The 19,256-nt window shown below is 40.6% G+C and overlaps 1 pseudogene across 1 annotated transcript; it reads right to left on the reverse strand.

Annotated features, from left to right (window-relative positions):
- Positions 1–3,577: 3,577 nt before the first annotated feature.
- Positions 3,578–14,798, reverse strand: LOC144513890 (uncharacterized; annotated as a pseudogene). Its single transcript, XR_013501194.1, has 6 exons — positions 14,719–14,798; positions 14,203–14,256; positions 9,399–9,681; positions 8,357–8,488; positions 4,821–4,949; positions 3,578–4,682 (listed from the first exon to the last, which is right to left on the reverse strand). The product of XR_013501194.1 is annotated as an uncharacterized LOC144513890 (transcript).
- Positions 14,799–19,256: the final 4,458 nt, after the last annotated feature.

Raw genomic sequence — 19,256 nt, forward strand, 5'->3', positions numbered from 1 at the left:
GACCGAAAGAACAAGATCCAGGGTACAAGATGGGTTTCCTCAGGAGGGTACCTGGCGTCTCCCTTAGAGATAGGGTGAGAAGCTCCGTCATCCGTGAGGAGCTCGGAGTAGAGCCGCTGCTCCTTCGCGTCAAAAGGAACCAGCTGAGGTGATTCGGGCATCTGGTAAGGATGCCCCCTGGGCGCCTCCCTAGGGAGGTGTTCCAGGCACGTCCAGCTGGGAGGAGGCCTCGGGGGAGACCCAGGACTAGGTGGAGGGATTACAGTCAGGTCCATAAATATTGGGACATCGACACAATTCTAATCTTTTTGGCTCTATACACCACCACAATGGAGTTGAAATGAAACGAACAAGATGTGCTTTAACTGCAGACTTTCAGCTTTAATTTGAGGGTATTTACATCCAAATCAGGTGAACGGTGTAGGAATTACAACAGTTTGTATATGTGCCTCCCACTTTTTAAGGGACCAAAAGTAATGGGACAGATTAACAATCATAAATCAAACTTTCACTTTTTAATACTTGGTTGCAAATCATTTGCATTCAATTCCAGCCTGAAGTCTGGAAGGCATAGACATCACCAGACGCTGGGTTTCATCCCTGGTGATGCTCTGCCAGGCCTCTACTGCAACTGTCTTCAGTTCCTGCTTGTTCTTGGGGCATTTTCCCTTCAGTTTTGTCTTCAGCAAGTGAAATGCATGCTCAATCGGATTCAGGTCAGGTGATTGACTTGGCCATTGCATAACATTCCACTTCTTTCCCTTAAAAAAGTCTTTGGTTGCTTTCGCAGTATGCTTCGGGTCATTGTCCATCTGCACTGTGAAGCGCCGTCCAATGAGTTCTGAAGCATTTGGCTGAATATGAGCAGATAATATTGCCCGAAACACTTCAGAATTCATCCTGCTGCTTTTGTCAGCAGTCACATCATCAATAAATACAAGAGAACCAGTTCCATTGGCAGCCATACATGCCCACGCCATGACACTACCACCACCATACTTCACTGATGAGGTGGTATGCTTTGGATCATGAGCAGTTCCTTTCCTTCTCCATACGCTTCTCTTCCCATCACTCTGGTACAAGTTGATCTTTGTCTCATCTGTCCATAGGATGTTGTTCCAGAAATGTGAAGGCTTTTTTAGATGTTGTTTAGCAAACTCTAATCTGGCCTTCCTGTTTTTGAGGCTCACCAATGGTTTACATCTTGTAGTGAACCCTCTGTATTCACTCTGGTGAAGTCTTCTCTTGATTGTTGACTTTGACACACATACACCTACCTCCTGGAGAGTGTTCTTGATCTGGCCAACTGTTGTGAAGGGTGTTTTCTTCACCAGGGAAAGTATTCTTCGGTCATCCACCACAGTTGTTTTCCGTGGTCTTCCGGGTCTTTTGGTGTTGCTGAGCTCACCGGTGCGTTCTTTCTTTTAAGAATGTTCCAAACAGTTGATTTGGCCACACCTAATGTTTTTGCTCTTTCTCTGATGGGTTTGTTTAGATTTTTCAGCCTAATGATGGCTTGCTTCACTGATAGTGACAGCTCTTTGGATCTCATATTGAGAGTTGACAGCAACAGATTCCAAATGCAAATAGCACACTTTAAATGAACTCTGGACCTTTTATCTGCTCCTTGTAAATGGGATAATGAGGGAATAACACACACCTGGCCATGGAACAGCTGAGCAGCCAATTGTCCCATTACTTTTGGTCCCTTAGAAAGTGGGAGGCACATATACAAACTGTTGTAATTCCTACACCGTTCACCTGATTTGGATGTAAATACCCTCAAATTAAAGCTGAAAGTCTGCAGTTAAAGCACATCTTGTTCGTTTCATTTCAACTCCATTGTGGTGGTGTATAGAGCCAAAAAGATTAGAATTGTGTCGATGTCCCAATATTTATGGACCTGACTGTATATCTCTAACCTGGCCTAGGAACGCCTCGGGATCCCCCAGTCGGAGCTGGTTAATGTGGCCCGGGAAAGGGAAGTTTGGGGTCCCCTGCTGGAGCTGCTACCCCCGCGACCCGACCCCGGATAAGCGGATGAAGATGGATGGATGGATGAATTGATGATGGTTATACTCTGGTCTAAAATCATCTGGCCAAAGGAACTACAGTTGAAAATTAGCTGGCTGGCTAAAACTGGCACATTTACAGAAATGTTGATTAATGTGTGTTGCCCTTCATAAAATAAAGAATAAGAAAGAATTTTGACCCCGGCTAAAGGCTGGGGCCGGCGTCGATTCAAATACTTTTGTCTCTCTTTCCATAAAAAGACAATCATCTATCTATAAATTGTAGGAACGTCTGTCTGTTATGCACATATCTCTCGAACCGTTAAGTCTACTGCTAACTTACAACACTAATAACATTACCGTCGCCAAAATACCCCACAAATCAAATCCATACTTCACCGTCAAGCCACTAAACCTGTATGGAAATTAACACCTCTGCTGAAACATTAAATTTGTTAACGATCATATGACACAAGACGTGTCTCTCTCTCTCTCTCTGCGACACACACACACACACAGTACGGTTCTGGTGGTTGATGAATGCAGAAAGGTTCTGTTTAGCTCTCATAACGGGCCGGGTGGGTAGCACACTGCCATGAGTCCATGAGGCTAATGTCTGATTACTCCACATTGTCATTGTGATATTTGGTGATTACATTCTGAATCTGCAGCGTTCTCTGTCAGGTAAATACAGTAGTAGGTAGGCCTACAAGGTCTTCCTCTGATGTAGAAGTAGCCTATACTGTAAGTCAGTAGCAGGCTATACAGTGGAGTTGCATATTAAGTGGTTTAGGGTCCTTCTGTAAGTCATTTTGGGGTACAATTTGGTTTTGAAGAATTCTACAAGCAGCAATACCACAGGTCAAGCAATCACCCATTCCAAACAGGCACATTTTCAACGGGCTCTGCACTAGTTAAAACAAAAAAACAAAGAAAAAGGAAACATGTAGTTCAGAGCTTCATTAATTTATTTATCGTTGTTAATAATTCACACGTTTAAGGATCATTAGACAGTCGTAACTCTGAAGTATCCAGACATCTTGTAACTGAGCTGTTTTATTTATATATATATATATATATATATATATATATATATATATATATATATATATATATATATATATATATACACACACATACAACCAATGTAATGTAACTAACTACATCTACTCCAGTACTGTACTTGAGTCCAAATGTTGAGGTACTTGTACTTTACTTCAGTCATTTCTTTTCATGCCACTTTCTACTTCTACTCCGCTACATTTCAGAGAGAAATACTGTACTTTTTACTCTACTACATTCATCTGTTCCAGCTTTAGTTACTAGTTACTTTAGTTACTCCACTACATTCATCTGTTCCAGCTTTAGTTACTAGTTACTTTAGTTACTAGTTACTTTAGTTACTAGTTACATGTAGTTTATAAATCTGATGTTTGATTCTAAAGTAAACTAGCCAACAATATAATGACTACAAGTCCAGCTGAGATGATCAGACCATTACACACACAACTGTTGTGTGTGTGTGTCTGTGTGTGTGTGTGTGTGTGTGTGTGTTTGTATATATATATATATATATGTGTGTGTGTGTGTGTGTGTGTGTGTGTGTGTGTGTGTGTGTGTGTGTGTATGTGTGTGTAGACCATTAAACACACAACTGTTTGGATCATTTACACTTTCTACAACGTTTTAATACTTTAACTACATTTTCCTGATGATCACTTTCTAAGAAACATCGGAGTATTAATAGTTTGTTTGTATATGTATATATGTGTGTATATATATATACACATATACACACACACACACACACATTTACACACATATACATATATATACATTTTCTGAAAAAAAGGAGAAAAAACTAACAAAAAAAGAACTCCAGAAATGCGACAAAAACGTTGAAAAAAAAGGATAAAAACTTGTGAAAAGGCCCAGAATATATTATTGGGTTGAATGTGTTGTACAAATTGTTTTACCAAAGTCTTTATGTTATATGTGATTAAAATAGTAAATAAATATCTGAAATGAAATGTTGTAATATCACTTTGAATCTGAGTTTGGTCTTTTAATCTCGGAGGGTTAAAGAGAGATTAACTCTGTTGTTACTCTGTTATTAACGCTTTTATTCTGTAGTTATATATAAACACATATATAAATACATAACATCAGTTTGTTAGACTTTCTTTTAGAAATAACTCTTTAAAATAAACTTTTATACTTAAACTATAAACACAAAAAGAACTCTTCACCATATTGTGTTGTACTGAAACATTACTTTATTTTTTCTTTTAAAAGTGAACGTCATTTTAAATTGACGAAAACTTTTTAAAATGTTGATTTGTTTTAGAATTTTTTTAAATTTTTGATAATTTGTATTATCATTAATGAACTCTCTCTCTCTCTTTCTCTCTCTGTGTTTGTACATATATATATATGTTTTATTATGTAACTTAACGTTCCTAAAAGACTTCCTGTGTTTCCTGTTGGGGGGGCGGGGCTTCAGTCTTTAGCCACATGATTGGACGTACTTCTCAGGAAAGAAGCCCCGTTTGCCACGGAGAACCCCCTCGCACCAGCCGTCGCTGTGGCGATGCATCAGGTAGATGACGTCACCGATGGTGAGCGACAGGTCGTTTGGTTTGGACGCCTCGTAGCTGTACAGCACCGCCACTTGACAGAAAACGGAGAGACACACAGTATATATACATATACACATATATATTTTTTCTTGTATCTATATCTGTAGTAGAAGTAAAAGTAGTAATCTATATTCAGTATATGTAGTAGTAGTAGAGGTAGTAAGAGTACCTTTCTCGAGGTATTGTGGGGGCTCGTCCGTGTCGTAGTCTACCGGTGGAGGGAGGGGAGGCATGAGGTCATCAAACCCTCCGAGATCGTCCAATAGGAGAGGAGGGGGCGTGGCTGGGAGCTCCAGATCTAAGAGACACAGATCCTGTGAGTGACAGCTGTGATTGGCCGGTCAGGTTAAGGAGGAGGGGCTTAGGCAGAAAGCAGCAGAGCTGATTTTATATGCTGTCTGTCTGTCTGTCTGTCTGTCTTTGTGCTGTCTGTGTGTGCATGCCTGCATGTGTCTGTGTGTGCGTGTGTGTGTGTGTGTGTGTGTGTGTGTGTGTGTGTGTGTGTGTGTGTGTACTCTGATGTGTAGTACTGCTGGCATAGGACAAGATGGACGATAATCAGACCCAAAAGGAATCCGCCGATACAGAATTTATATATATATATATATATATATTTTTTTTTAATCTATCTATCTATCTATCTATCTATCTATCTATCTATCTATCTATCTATATATATATATTTACATACAAATATACTGTATGTAGTGGTATCGGTCCAAAGGTTGACCAGGAAAACAGAGAACTTAACTTGAATGTACACTACCAGTCAAAAGTTTGGAGAAATGTCAATTCCACTCCATTCCAGACAGAATACCAGAGATCAGTTGCATTGTTTTTTTAACCAGGGCAGCAGATTACATTATGTGCTTAGATAATTGAAAAAGGTTCTCCAATGTTTTTTCAGTTAGTCTTTTAAAATGATATCAGATTAGTAAACAGAATGAGCCTTTGGACCATTCAGTAAATGGTTGCTGATAATGGGCAATGTAGATATTGAATTAAAGATCACCCACTTCTGTCTACTCTTCAGTCGAGAACTCTTTTACAATTATGTAAGCACATAATGTAATCTGCAAACTACTGCCCTGATTAAAAACACAATGGAAATTCCTAAGTGACCCCAAACTTTTGACCGGTAGTGTACGTTGCTTAAAAGTTAGAAGTAAGTTGATTAACAGTTTTTTTGTTATTGCCAATTGTTCCGGACCCCTGACATTTGAGTGATACGTTTGAGAACCACTGATCTACAGTCAGTTGTATTTAACATCAGCAACAGATCGCCTGCAGAGCTGCTCTGTCAGAATCTAAACAAGGTGATATATGGTCTGATAACACTTAAATAAATCACATCTAACAGGATGTGAGTATTTCTGTGACTTCCTGTTCAGACTGAAGGAAACATTTTGTCTCAGTAACAGTAGTTAGTGTTTCTTACCCAGGTGTTGGAGGCGAGCAGGTAAGCAGAGTCGATGTGAGGAAGAAGAGGAGCGCGGTAGCAAAGGGAAGGAGGGAGGAGGAGCGTTGGGGGGGGGGTAGGGGGGAGGAGGGGGGATCATCACTGACAGACAGACAGGTAAGAGAGACAGAGAGACAGACAGGCAGGCAGATAGACAGGCAGACAGAGAGACAGACAGACAGACAGCACACAGACAGAGAGACTAGTCAGTATCACCTGTGTTTGTGTTCATAGATAATCTGCAGAGACACAGAGCTCCAGACTGAAGTATCATCTGATAAAATAAAGGTCTGCAACCTTCCTGGAATCGTCTTCAGGACTTTTACAACTTCCTCAATGACTCCTGAATGTCCTAACGGCCCTTATAAACCCCCTCAAGGACTTTAGGAACCTCCTCAAGGCTCTTTAGAACCTAAGACTCACTGCAACCTCTTGAAATACCCTTAGAACCCAGTAACCCCTGAAAGTCCTGGATCCTCTTCTGGGACTCCTGCAGCATCCTCAAGGCCCTTAAACAGTTCTCAAGGACCAACAACTTCCTCCTGAGACCTTCTTAAGCCCAGTCCAGCAGTCCGGCTTTAAGGATAACTAGAATTCCTAAATCCTGAAACTTACTCAAGGCCCTCATAGAGTTCTCACAGACCCCCTAACCAAGGGCAAGGGTAAGGTTTCTTTATTTGTCTCCCTTGGGAGACATTTGTGTTGGAACTCCTGAGACTTTCGTAAAGACGATTGGAATTCCTCAATCTTGAAACTTACTCCAGGTTCGCAGTCTTGCCCAAATCAGTCCTGGAAACCTCTTAAAGGCCCCATGAATTTTCTTTAAGCATCCCTAGAAATGACTTTTGGCACCTACCCTTAAAAGTCCTGACACATCTCATAGCCTACCTAAAGCTCGTAGCACTTTCTCTAGGACACCTATGACTTAATTGATGACCCCAGCATCTCCTTTAACACTCCTCAAACTTTCCTCAAGCACTCTTTCTACCACAAACATCCTCAAGGACTTCTTGAATTGACTCAATGCCCCTTAGAAAAAAACTCAAGAACAACAACTTCCTGAAGATAGGGTAGAACGTTCCCAAAGACCAACTAACCCCCTCAAGGACTCTTAGTACCCCAAACATCCTCAAGAACTCCTACAACTTCCTCTAGGACCTAAATTACCTCTAGAACCACCCCAACCAGCCAAGCACCAAAGCCCCAAACCTTCTCAAAGACCCATTAATGATTGGTGTAACATCCTCAAGGACTCCTAGTACCCCTAACCAGTGTTTTCCCACAGTTTGTGGAAGACTAAGATGCACGTTTTTGGTGGGGGGTTTAGGGTTCCTCCCTCAAGGAAATGTTACATTCCAACACAGAATGCAATTTGACATCATTTTGGACCATTATTATCTCCATATCTATGTCTGAAATGTTGGAAAAGCTAGATCAGATAATATATAAATAACACTCAAAAAGCTTAAAGACAAAACTTGCTAAAGAAGTCCACTAGGGAACCGGCACTAAATACTAATATTGATTGGGGGAACCCTGCTCCTAACATCCTCAAGGATACTCCCCAAACCTTCTTAAGGACCCGTAGGTTCTCCTCAATGATTGGTGTAACCTCCTCAAGGACTCTTAAACTTTCCTCAAGGACTCTTAAAATGTCTTGAAGAACTCCTAGTACCCCAAACATCCTTAAAGACTCTTGGAACCAATCAGTGTTTATTGGTTTCTTTTTCTGTTCTGGAAACCAGACACAGTAAAAAAAATAGTCAAAATAAAGGTCTCAACATCTTTCAGGTGTAATGATTATGCCTAGCATTTTTTCTTTCTTTTTAATCTGTACTGAGTTTCTATTGGATGATAGCTTCTTCCTCTGTGGGCTTACATGATTGGACAGCGGGCAGGAAGAGAGAGTGCGTGTAGCGGCAGCGGGAGGCAGGACCAGAACGGACTCTCAGAGACAGAGAGCGAGTAGTGGGCGGCGAGCGGCGGTGGCGACTCCTCCTGGACGGGAGGGTCACTGAAGGAAAACATCAAGCAGAAGAAACTGAGCGGGAAAACGCCACAGAAGAGAAGAAACAGAAAAACACCAGAGAAGTAGTAAAGGCTTAAATTGCCCTTTTATGAATGGAGTTTGGTAGTGTGGCTTTAGAAACAGCAGCAGTCTTTCTGCATTTCTGTAAAAGCTTTTTGTATGAAGGAGTTGACACATCACACATGCAACACTCGCAAACAGACAGACAGACAGGTACCGTCTACTTCCTGGCTGGGTGGAGGTGGAGGGGGTGGGGCTGGCAGCTCATTGGGCAGCGGAGGGAAGCCGTCATCATCAGAGGGAGGAGGGGGGGGAGGAGAGGGGGGGGGGAAGCTGCTCTCCTCCACCACTGAGGAGACAGAGGAGACGTCATGTCATTGTGATGTCATCATGCTGTCACTCAGTTTGACCAAAGACAGATTTACACATTTAGAATCCAGTTCAGGCCCGACAGAATGCAGCAAAATGTTTATTTAACTCAGGCTACATCTCCACTGCTACATTTTGCTTTAAAGGAATATGTTCTGCTACGTTTCCCCCTCTCATTCCCCCTGCTTTGGTGTTGCCCCTCTCATTCCCCCTGCTCTGGTGTTGCCCCTCTCATTCGCCCTGCTCTGGTGTTCCTCCCTCTCATTCCCCCTGCTCTGGTGTTTCCCCCTCTCATTCCCCCTGCTCTGGTGTTTCCTCCCTCTCATTCCCCCTGCTCTGGTGTTTCCCCCTCTCATTCCCCCTGCTCTGGTGTTTCCCCCTCTCATTCCCCCTGCTCTGGCGTTTCCCCCTCTCATTACCCCGTGCTCTGGTGTTTTCTCCTCTCATTCCCCCTGCTCTGGTGTTTCCCCCTCTCATTCCCCCCTGCTCTGGTGTTTCCCCCTCTCATTCCCCCTGCTTTGGTGTTCTGACCCGTTTTGGTTTGGAATCTGTGGGGTTGTGTTTCAAACGGAGACCTTTGGCAACACTGACGCCGTTTGTCCTCCTGATTGGGTCTTATCGGTCACAACGTCTCGTTCTCTGAGACTTAAAGCTACTAACATTACCATGGTAACTACCAGCAGTGGGCGGAGTCTCCACGCTGCCTCCTGTTGATGTCCAGTATACCAGGATGATGATGAGATATGAGGTTTGGGCGTGTTAGTTTAAACAGAGATTAGTTCTTCTACTGGAGATAAAAACACACTGAGATCACTTTGGGCTCAAAACTCAAATGAAAGCGCTGGAGACGGAGCCTGAAACAGCTGAAGATGTTTTGGTTTCACCCTGACCTGTCTCTAGGCTGAGGGGCGGAGCCGGTGGCGGTGCTGCGCTGTAATTGGTCACAGCCTCTGAAGGAGGAGGGGGAGGCGGAGGGGGGGGCAAGGCCGACATCTCTCCGGGCGATTCAGGAGGTGGAGGGGGCAGAGCCGGGGCGTCAGTGACATCATCATACTGAGGGAGAGGAGGGGGGGTGGGGCATCAAGCAGCAGGGTGCTGATGATGTCACTCTCAGGTGGAGCCTGGTAGGTGGAGGGGATGGTGGGCGCAGCCACAGGTTTCCCAAAACTAGAGCTGAGACACAGAATCAGGAAACACAGAAAGTTTCAGAAGAAACATTTGGGATCAGAGCTGAAACTTAATGATCAAAGATCTTTTATTTTCATTTTGACTGCAAAACACAAAGTGCTTCTACTTCCCTAAAAGACAACAGCATAAAAACAAGAACAGTTAAGATCAACACACACAGAGTCACGTGGGTACGTCGAGCAAGATGGCGGCACACTAAGGGAGCTCTGCTCACCCACCAATATTTACTTAATATTTCTCACAATACTCCACACTTTTAACTAACCCTAACCCTAGGGTTTTCTTTTCTGTTCGTTTTAGATGGCTGGAGGAAAGCCAGAGGCCCCATGTGTTTTGTGGGCTTCTTTTGAGTTAGGTGTTTTCTCTCAGTTTTTTTTCCTATATGCTTCCTTTTCTGGAAGTGTTATGGTTTGCACTGTTAAGATGTGTGTTAAGCTGCGTTTGGTGATGACGGATAAAAGAGGAAATGATGCAAACGTGACATGGCAATTACAAGAAGCGCTTTGGGGGGACATAACTAATATTGATATAAAACTTTGTCTTACAGGCATAGACTACTATTCACATGTAAAATATGTCTAGGTACCATGTACAATGCATAAGCTGGAATATCAATGGATGTGGGAACCCTATTAAGAGAGGGAAGGTGTTGACTTATCTGAAGCATAATAAGACGGACATAGCTTTTCTACAGGAAACGCACTTTAAAGAAGGAGAAGCACTGAAACTGAAACGGAGCTGGGTTGGACATGTTTTCAATGCCTCATTCTCCAGTAAGCAGAATGGAGTAATAATATTAATAAACAAAAATTTAAGTTTTACTTTGCTCAAAGAAGTCAAGAATAAAGAAGGTAGAATGGTTTGTATACAAGCACTGATCAACGGGTCCAAGACGATACTATACAATATCTATGCGCCGAATAAAGGTGATTCACACTTTTTTCATGATGTGAATATAAGACATTGGGAGAAATGGAAGGTCAAATAATTTTGGCAGGAGACTTTAATCAAGTCTTGGATTAATCAAGTCTTGGATTCCTGTCTAGATAGAAGCAAATAGGGTATAGGATGGAGCTGCAATTCATATGATGAACGAGGATGTAGGGTTGGTCGACATATGGCGATTGATAAATCCTACTGGAAGGGAATACACTTTCTTCTCACATTGCCAAAAATCTTACTCTACGATCGACCTGTTTTTTATTTCAAATACCATTATAAGACAAGTTGTGAAGTGTAAAAAAAATGCAATCACCCTCTCAGACCATTGATATAAATACTGATGTAGAGAAGAAAGGTAGATGGAGAATGAATACGTGGTTATTACAAGATAAAAACTTTACACTCCTGTTGAAGGGGGATATTAAATCTCTCTTTGAAATCAATGCTGGCACCACTGATACAAGAGCAATCGAATGGGAGGCGTCTAAGACTTATATTACAGGGAAAATGAAAGCACAATCATCTAAAAAAAAAAAAAAAAAAAAAAGAGTACACAAAAAAGTTAATGGAATTGGAAAATGCAATCAAAAATCCGTAAATGGAACTATCAAAAAAATTTTTGGATAAGCTATATCAACATCTATGTAAGCTTAAGTTCCAGCTGCAGGAAATCTATAATAAAAAAGTAGAATATGCTTTATTTAGGCTTGGGACAAGATTCTATGAAGGGGGAGAGAAAACAGTCAAGCTACTTGCTAGACAACTAAAGCAACAAGACTCTCATAATGTGATACCAGCAATTAAAAAAGACAATACATTAGTTTCCTCAACAAAGGAAATAAATGGGGTTCTACAACAGTTTTATAAAGAATTATACACTTCGGACTTTAATCCCCAACAGGACGAATTGACGGACTTCTTTACTAACATTAATATGCCTAAACTGTCAACTGAACAGATTGAGTTGGTTGGACAGCCCAATAACAGAAACATCAGGAAGGCTGTTTCATGCATGAAAGCAGGGATGGATTCCCGGTGGAATATTACAAGCAATATATAGACATCCTGGCACCAATATTGAAAGGCGTATATAATGAGGCATTCACATTAGGATCTCTCCCTCTAACATTCTATGAGGCCTTGATATCTCTAATACCTAAAATAGACAGGGATACAGCAGATCCTGCAAATTATAGACCTCTGAATTTAATTAACCTGGATTGCAAAATTGTAACCAAGATTTTGGCCTTACGTCTGGAAAGTGCATTACCAAGCATCATACACCCTGACCAAGTGGGATTTATGCAGGTCATCCACAGACAATATGAGAAGACTTTTACACTTGATGTGGTCCAGTAGGACAGGAACGGATCCAGTCGTTGCCCTTCCAGTTGATGCTGAGAAGTTGTTTTTAGTCTTATCATATTTTGGATTAGGACAAACATTTATTAGCTGGATCAAAACATTATATAAAAGCCCAAAGGTAGCGGTGATAACCAATGGTTTAATATCACTCCTATTCAATCTCACTAGAGGAACCCGCCAGGGCTGCCCTTTATCCCCATTATTGTTAAATTTCGTATTGGAACCTCTGGCTATTGCTATAATAAGGAATGGAAATATTAAGGGGGTGGATGGAGGCAGGAAAGAGCACAAATTGTATTGTACGCGGATGACATTTTGATGCTGGTAAAAGACCCATTGAATTCGATACCCCACTTAATGGACACAATGAAATCATATTCCAAATTATCAGGATACAAGATTAATTGGACAAAGTATTTCAGGATTATGTAATTCAACTTTAGTGACACAGTTTGGGTTTAAATGGGTTCCAAAAGGGATGAAATACCTGGGAATAAAACTAAGCCAGGATGTGGAGGAAATGCCGGCATTAAACTTTGAACCAGTACTACAAAAATAAAAACAAAAACAAATTTAGATAAATGGAGTAAAATTAGGCTTACATTATGGGGAAAGGTTAACGTTATAAAAATGGTGATCTTACATCACCACAATTCAATTACATACTTATGATGGTACCAGTTACTATTTCTCCACAGATTTGTAAACGATATGACACAATAATAAAAGACTTCTTGTGGGAGGGGGAAATGCCCAGAATTAAGCTAAGCAAAATGTGTTCACCTAGAGATAAAGGAGGACTGGGACTGCCAGACCTCGAGATTGTATTGTATTTTCTTCGAAATGGCCAAAATAGCCAAGCACTGGACTAAAGATAATAAATTAATTGAAAATAAGTTGGCATTTCCATTTTCACCTATAGACTCTCCCAGTCTTTACCTGACTTATCCAATCCTATCATGTCACACTCCAAAGAAATTTGGACTAAAATACATAAGATGTTTAAACTGTCACACCATAAGCACTCCTACTCCTCTCTATGGCATAACTCTATGATTAAAATTGGGAAGACATCAGTATTTTGGAAGAAATGGCATAATAATGGTATATGTAACATTGTTGATCTTTTTGAAGAGGACTTGTCTGTGTCATACTCAGACTTTTCTAGAAAATACAAGCTCAAGGGGAAAGAACATTTTTGTACCTACAAATCAGGAGCTGTATTACCACCAAGATTCAGTTCACAGTTGGAAACCACATCAGGGACTACTTCACACTACCTGAGGAGTGCCATCAAGCTTCCGTATTCTATAAAACTACCAACCAACTGCTCAGCAATGACCGTAATAACATAAAAGTAATACGGGAGAAAGACCTAGGATGTATAATGGAGGACAGGGCATGGTTGAAAATTGTATCTGACAATGGAAAATACATAAGGGAAGTAAAAGGGAAATTCACCCAATATAAAATAATACACAGATATTATTGGACACCTTTAAGATCATATAGAATGAGAATAATTTGTGTTGGAAATGTCAGAAAGAAGCAGGCACTCTATTACACTGTATTTGGGAATGCCCAACTATCCAGCCCTTCTGGAGAATCATTTTGGAATATTTCGGTAACTGGGCCGGAAGAAATCCTAACCTACCAATATCTCCCAGACTCTGTCTATTAGGTGACAGAAGTCAATTGCACAACATATCAAGTACAGAGTTCTCTGTAATCATGGTTGGCATTACAGTGGCTGCCAGGACGATACTTAAACACTGGAAAACATATAAAACTCCGGCATTAAAAGAATGGGCCAACACCATGGTAAAAACAGCTTCATATATGAGCATATGCAGGATAGTTTTTACAGGATAAACACGGTAAAAAAAAGATAAAGTACCAGCATGGGATAGATTCTGGACATACATCATATCACACTGGCTGATAAACCTGTATTATGAACAAGGCTGCTAATTATTCCAATATTGATGTGCCCCTAAAGCTGCTGATGTTATAGTCTTGACGTTGTAACTGATTTCATGTATATATATATATATATATATATATATATATAATTACATAAAAAAAAGATCAACACAAACACACACCGGGACAATAAGCAACAGAAGATTTGCCTAACTATGTATATAATAGTGAAACAATGAATGTAAGTTACATTTGCACAGAAATAAATATTATTACCCGCTGACAGGGGGCACCATGGGACACTGCACTGGCTCCGGGGGTTTGGTGGACCTGACACACACACACACACACACACACACACACACAGACCCAGTTAGAGATGTGTGCGTGAAACAGGAACTTGTTAATAATATATAGTAGTATAATAGTGGAGTCTGCTGAAACATTTCTGTCCGTTGATGTTTGCTTTTTATGTCTGCTTTTCACATTAAAAACGGTTAAATATCAGATATCTTTTTGTTATCTTAGTAACATTTCTCATCATTTCACAAAAGTCAATTGTGTAACAGAAAAACTTTATTTAGAGTTTTTTATGAATTAAATGTGACAAACATCCAAACTATTCAGCACTCTACAAACCCTGATATATAAATGATATCCTGCTGAATTCTTTCTTCTGTTATTATGCTTTTTATTTGGTCTTTCTTGTCAGAATGTATTAAGCCTTTAACCAGCAGTACATACGTGTTTTCTCATGTCTGTGATTTGCAATAAAGAAAAACAGAAGTGAACCTGGTGGAAGCGCCGTGTTTACGGATCGTTCCTGTTCGCTCCGACTGTTTCCCAGAGACCTGGGGGGGGGGGGGGCAGAGACAGAGTGTGTGTTAATGTGTGTGTGTGTGTGTGTGTGTGAGAGAGCATCAATAGAGCCTCTCAGGCCTCAGCAGCTCTAATGAGTCTCTCTAAACATTTTCCCACGCTCAACAAAGACTTTCTGTCTCTCTCTGTGTGTGTGTGTGTGTGTGTGTAATGTTGTTACAAACTGCTTCAGTAAAGTCTGCACTGTGTTTCTGCTGAACACACAGCAGTAAAATACTGTCACTTAAAAGTGCTGATTATTTTAACGGAGTTTGGTACACAATGTCATTTTTGAAAGATCCTCTTATAAGGAGACACTGCACACAAAAATATCATCTTTATCTTCCACAACATTTATATGACTCCACTTGTCTATGTGTGTCTGTAAAATGCATAGACATTAGCATCAGATAAGGCCTCATTTGCATATTTTATCAAAACATTTCAGAAAACTTTTAATACAAAGATATATGTTTTAATGTAAGTAATTAACTGGGAAAGGTCTCCATTCAGTAGCACTTACATACACCAACCTTTTCCAGATACATTCCTATCTATATTCTAAAGGCTTTGTTCCCATATCATTGATAGCCTGATTTATGTAACATTTTATACCTACAAATGTGGTGAAAATGGATTTTTTTATGGCTGTTGACACCATATTTTGATTTATGCAGTGATAAAAGAAGATATCCAAAATAATCCCCTCTGTAAAACCCTTTGACTCTAATATGTCAACTAAATAAAAGAAGAATTTTGAAACTGGCTTTTTCCAATGTTAGTCTAGTAGCCAACTAGGTGACCCTGGAAATGTGGAGTACACCAAAGTTTTATTGCAGAAATGTGAAGTATGGGTCCCCAGTATACAGAAACTGCTGGATGCTAATTTGCATATGTTGAGCAATTTGCACAATTAGCTTAATCGTCCATTTTGACCACATGTTTTGCACTGTATGGCCAATTTCTACAATATGTGAGTGGTTTTATAGGTTTTAGAGAATGTTGATCATTTTTGGAGTTTTCAGATTTCAAAGAGCTAATTTTATTACATATTTTGATTTATTTAGACAAATTCTGATTACTTTCAGGCATAATTTTAGGTTATTTTCATGGTAACCAATAATCTTACATTTTAGAATCATGAGTGCTCTTGTGAATGTTGATGCATTGTTTTCAGGGTGTAGTGAAGCTGAATCCCCTCCTGACATTTTTGAAGATTCAAAATTGCTTTTTGGATAAACGATGAATTTTTATTAGGATGAATGTTATGCATTTCTGGAGGAAAAAACAATGCGGGTATTTCACATAACTTGGATCCTGCTACTGCACGATACATATTAATGGTGTAGCTCTTTAAGACCCAATGAGATGACATCACCTAAGCCCATCACCATGTGTGATCAACGAACTATGTACAAATATACAATATATACATGCCATACAAGACAGGCCCGGCAAGTCGCTAGGGCCATGCCCGAATGGCAGAAGGGCTGTCCAGGTTGGTGCGCAAGTCGCAAGATCCAACGAGGACCCAGTTAAAACTCCGCCAGATGCAAGAGTTAAAACTGAGTCTGGGCAACCCGGGTCAGCCCGTCATCATGATCTGACTTCCTACATTGAAAGTACACAGGAGTTTGCTCAACCTTTGTTTGTTGTGCTTGTTTTTCACGACTTTGTCTCGACTAGGTAGAGGTGTAGTCAATGAGAGCTTGTACTCTGTGTAGCTCTCTCCTGCTCTTCTATGTCTCTCATGGTCCTTGGCAGACACCTGCAAATATCTGTCAAAGATGACAAATGTTTGGGTGTCGTAACAATTAAGCCGACGTCCCATGCTGGCTGCAAGCTCTGCCACTGTCCCAGACGATGGCCAAACCACGTGATAAATGAGTTGGGATGCATCCACAATGACATGGTGGCTGGGGATTGCAGACTGGAATTCCAAGCTGCTGGACAAGTACTGACTTATTGCCCTTTCGGATGCATCCATTGTCATCAATGATAGACAAGGGGACTGAGCTAAGCTCATATTTGAAGAGAGAAGAGAGCTCCATTTTCAGTCGAGCAAATAATGACTCAAGGTCACAAACAACCTTCCCACTGACATTCATTCCCTTTTTCTGGAACTTCATAGTCACTACCTTAAATGTAAACACATTTAGGTTATGAACATTCACATCAAAGAGCAAGAGCTCTTGTGATTACGAAATGTGAGATTATTGTGTTTACCATGAAAATAACCTAACATTTTGTCCAAAATTAATAAAAGAATGTCTAAATGTATCCAAATGTGTTATAGAATTACCATTTTGAAGTCTGAACGTGCCAGAATTGAATTCAGCATCCTCTAAAACCTCTTAAACCACTCCAATATTGTAGAAACTGATCACACAGTGCAACATCTACTGTCAATCTGGACGATTCTGATAATTATGCTAATTACTCAACATATGCAAATTAGCATCCAGGAGTTTCTGTATGCTGGGGACCCATACTTCATATTTCTGCAATGAAACATTTCTGCAGTGGTGTACTCCACATTTCCGGGATCACAATGGGGCTCTATGGGCTGGCTACTAGACTATGTTCAGATTTCTGCTCTGGAAAATGTATGCAAATTAGCACATATTTAACAATGCTTAATTTCCATATTTAAACATAAAATTCCAGAAAACTTGTAATGCAAAATATATTTGTCTTAATGTAAGTAATCAACTGGGGAAGTTTCATGGTAATAGATTTTTGTTCATTAGTGTCTCCCCTTAAACACAAAATTTCAGAAATAACTGTACATTTAAACAGACTGAAAGTCATATTAAGTCCAGAGACTGACAGTTAGCATCTGTCTGAGACTGTCAGGACATGAACTCTGTCTGATTATAGCATCCGGCCACAGCGATGCAGCGAAGGCAGATGAAGTGTAAATGAGGAACTTCTACGCACGGTCACGTCTGTTTCTGCGGCCGCTGCAGACACCGATGCTTCCTGTGACAGCAGACTTCTCTGAGAACTAAACTTCACTTCCTGTTAGCTTCACACCGCACAGACTTCACTCAGAGATAAACTTCACTTCTGCTTTTGTTTTCTTGGCTTCTTGTTTTCGGCGTCTCTAAATGCTGCTTTGTGTCTTTTAGATCCTGCTGATTCACATCAACACACACTTTTAGAGAGAGAACTGACCTGAATGAGCCCAAAATCTCCAAAATAACTAACTCCTAATGGAGCTCAACAGTGACTCTGTCTCCGGAAGTGTTCTTCCCCATTCAATTGTTTCGTTGACGTTTTGAAAATTGCTGATATATAGAGTTTTAAGCCTGTAACCGTGACAACCAGCTACGAGATGAATAGTGACCATAACACATTTGATTTGGCGCAAAAAAACATTTTGAAAACGGCAAAAACTCAAAAGATCCGAGACCGTGTAGAGAAACTATCAGAGACTTATACAATGGTAGAAGCTCGCTGTAGCCGGGTATGGTAAACGTTTCTATGGTAACAGCGAGTTCGCCCAATCAGAGACGTTGCTGTTACGCTTAGGATTGTGGGTAGTGTAGTTTTTCTCCATAAGATCACAGCTAAAACATGTTTTTCTTAAAACAAGGTTGATTTCATACAGACTTCTAGCTTCTACAACCACGTAGATATTATGGGATGGTTTAGACATTATGGGATGGTTTGGACATTATGGGATGGTCTGGACATTATGGGATGGTTGAGACATTATGGGATGGTTTGGACATTATGGGATGGTTTAGACATTATGGGATGGTTTAGACATTATGGGATGGTTTAGACATTATGGGATGGTTTAGACATTATGGGATGGTTTACACCACGTAGCTCGGGGTCAGTCTACCTCGGATGGTTTAGACATTATGGGATGGTTTAGACATTATGGGATGGTTTGGACATTATGGGATGGTTTAGACATTATGGGATGGTCTGGACATTATGGGATGGTTTAGACATTATGGGATGGTCTGGACATTATGGGATGGTTTGGACATTATGGGATGGTGTAGACATTATGGGATGGTTTGGACATTATGGGATGGTTTAGACATTATGGGATGGTCTGGACATTATGGAATGGTTTGGACATTATGGGATGGTGTAGACATTATGGGATGGTCTGGACATTATGAAATGGTCTGGACATTATGGGATGGTCTGGACATTATGGGATGGTTTAGACATTATGGGATGGTTTGGACATTATGGGATGGTTTACACCACGTAGCTCGGGGTCAGTCTACCTCGGATGGTTTAGGCATTATGGGATGGTTTAGACATTATGGGATGGTCTGGACATTATGGGATGGTTTAGACATTATGGGATGGGTTGGACATTATGGGATGGTTTAGACATTATGGGATGGTTTGGACATTATGGGATGGGTTAGACATTTTGGGATGGTCTGGACATTATGGGATGGTCTGGACATTATGGAATGGGTTAGACATTATGGGATGGG

The sequence above is a fragment of the Sander vitreus genome, unplaced genomic scaffold (assembly GCF_031162955.1).
Source record: "Sander vitreus isolate 19-12246 unplaced genomic scaffold, sanVit1 ctg370_0, whole genome shotgun sequence".
NCBI lineage: Eukaryota > Metazoa > Chordata > Actinopteri > Perciformes > Percidae > Sander > Sander vitreus.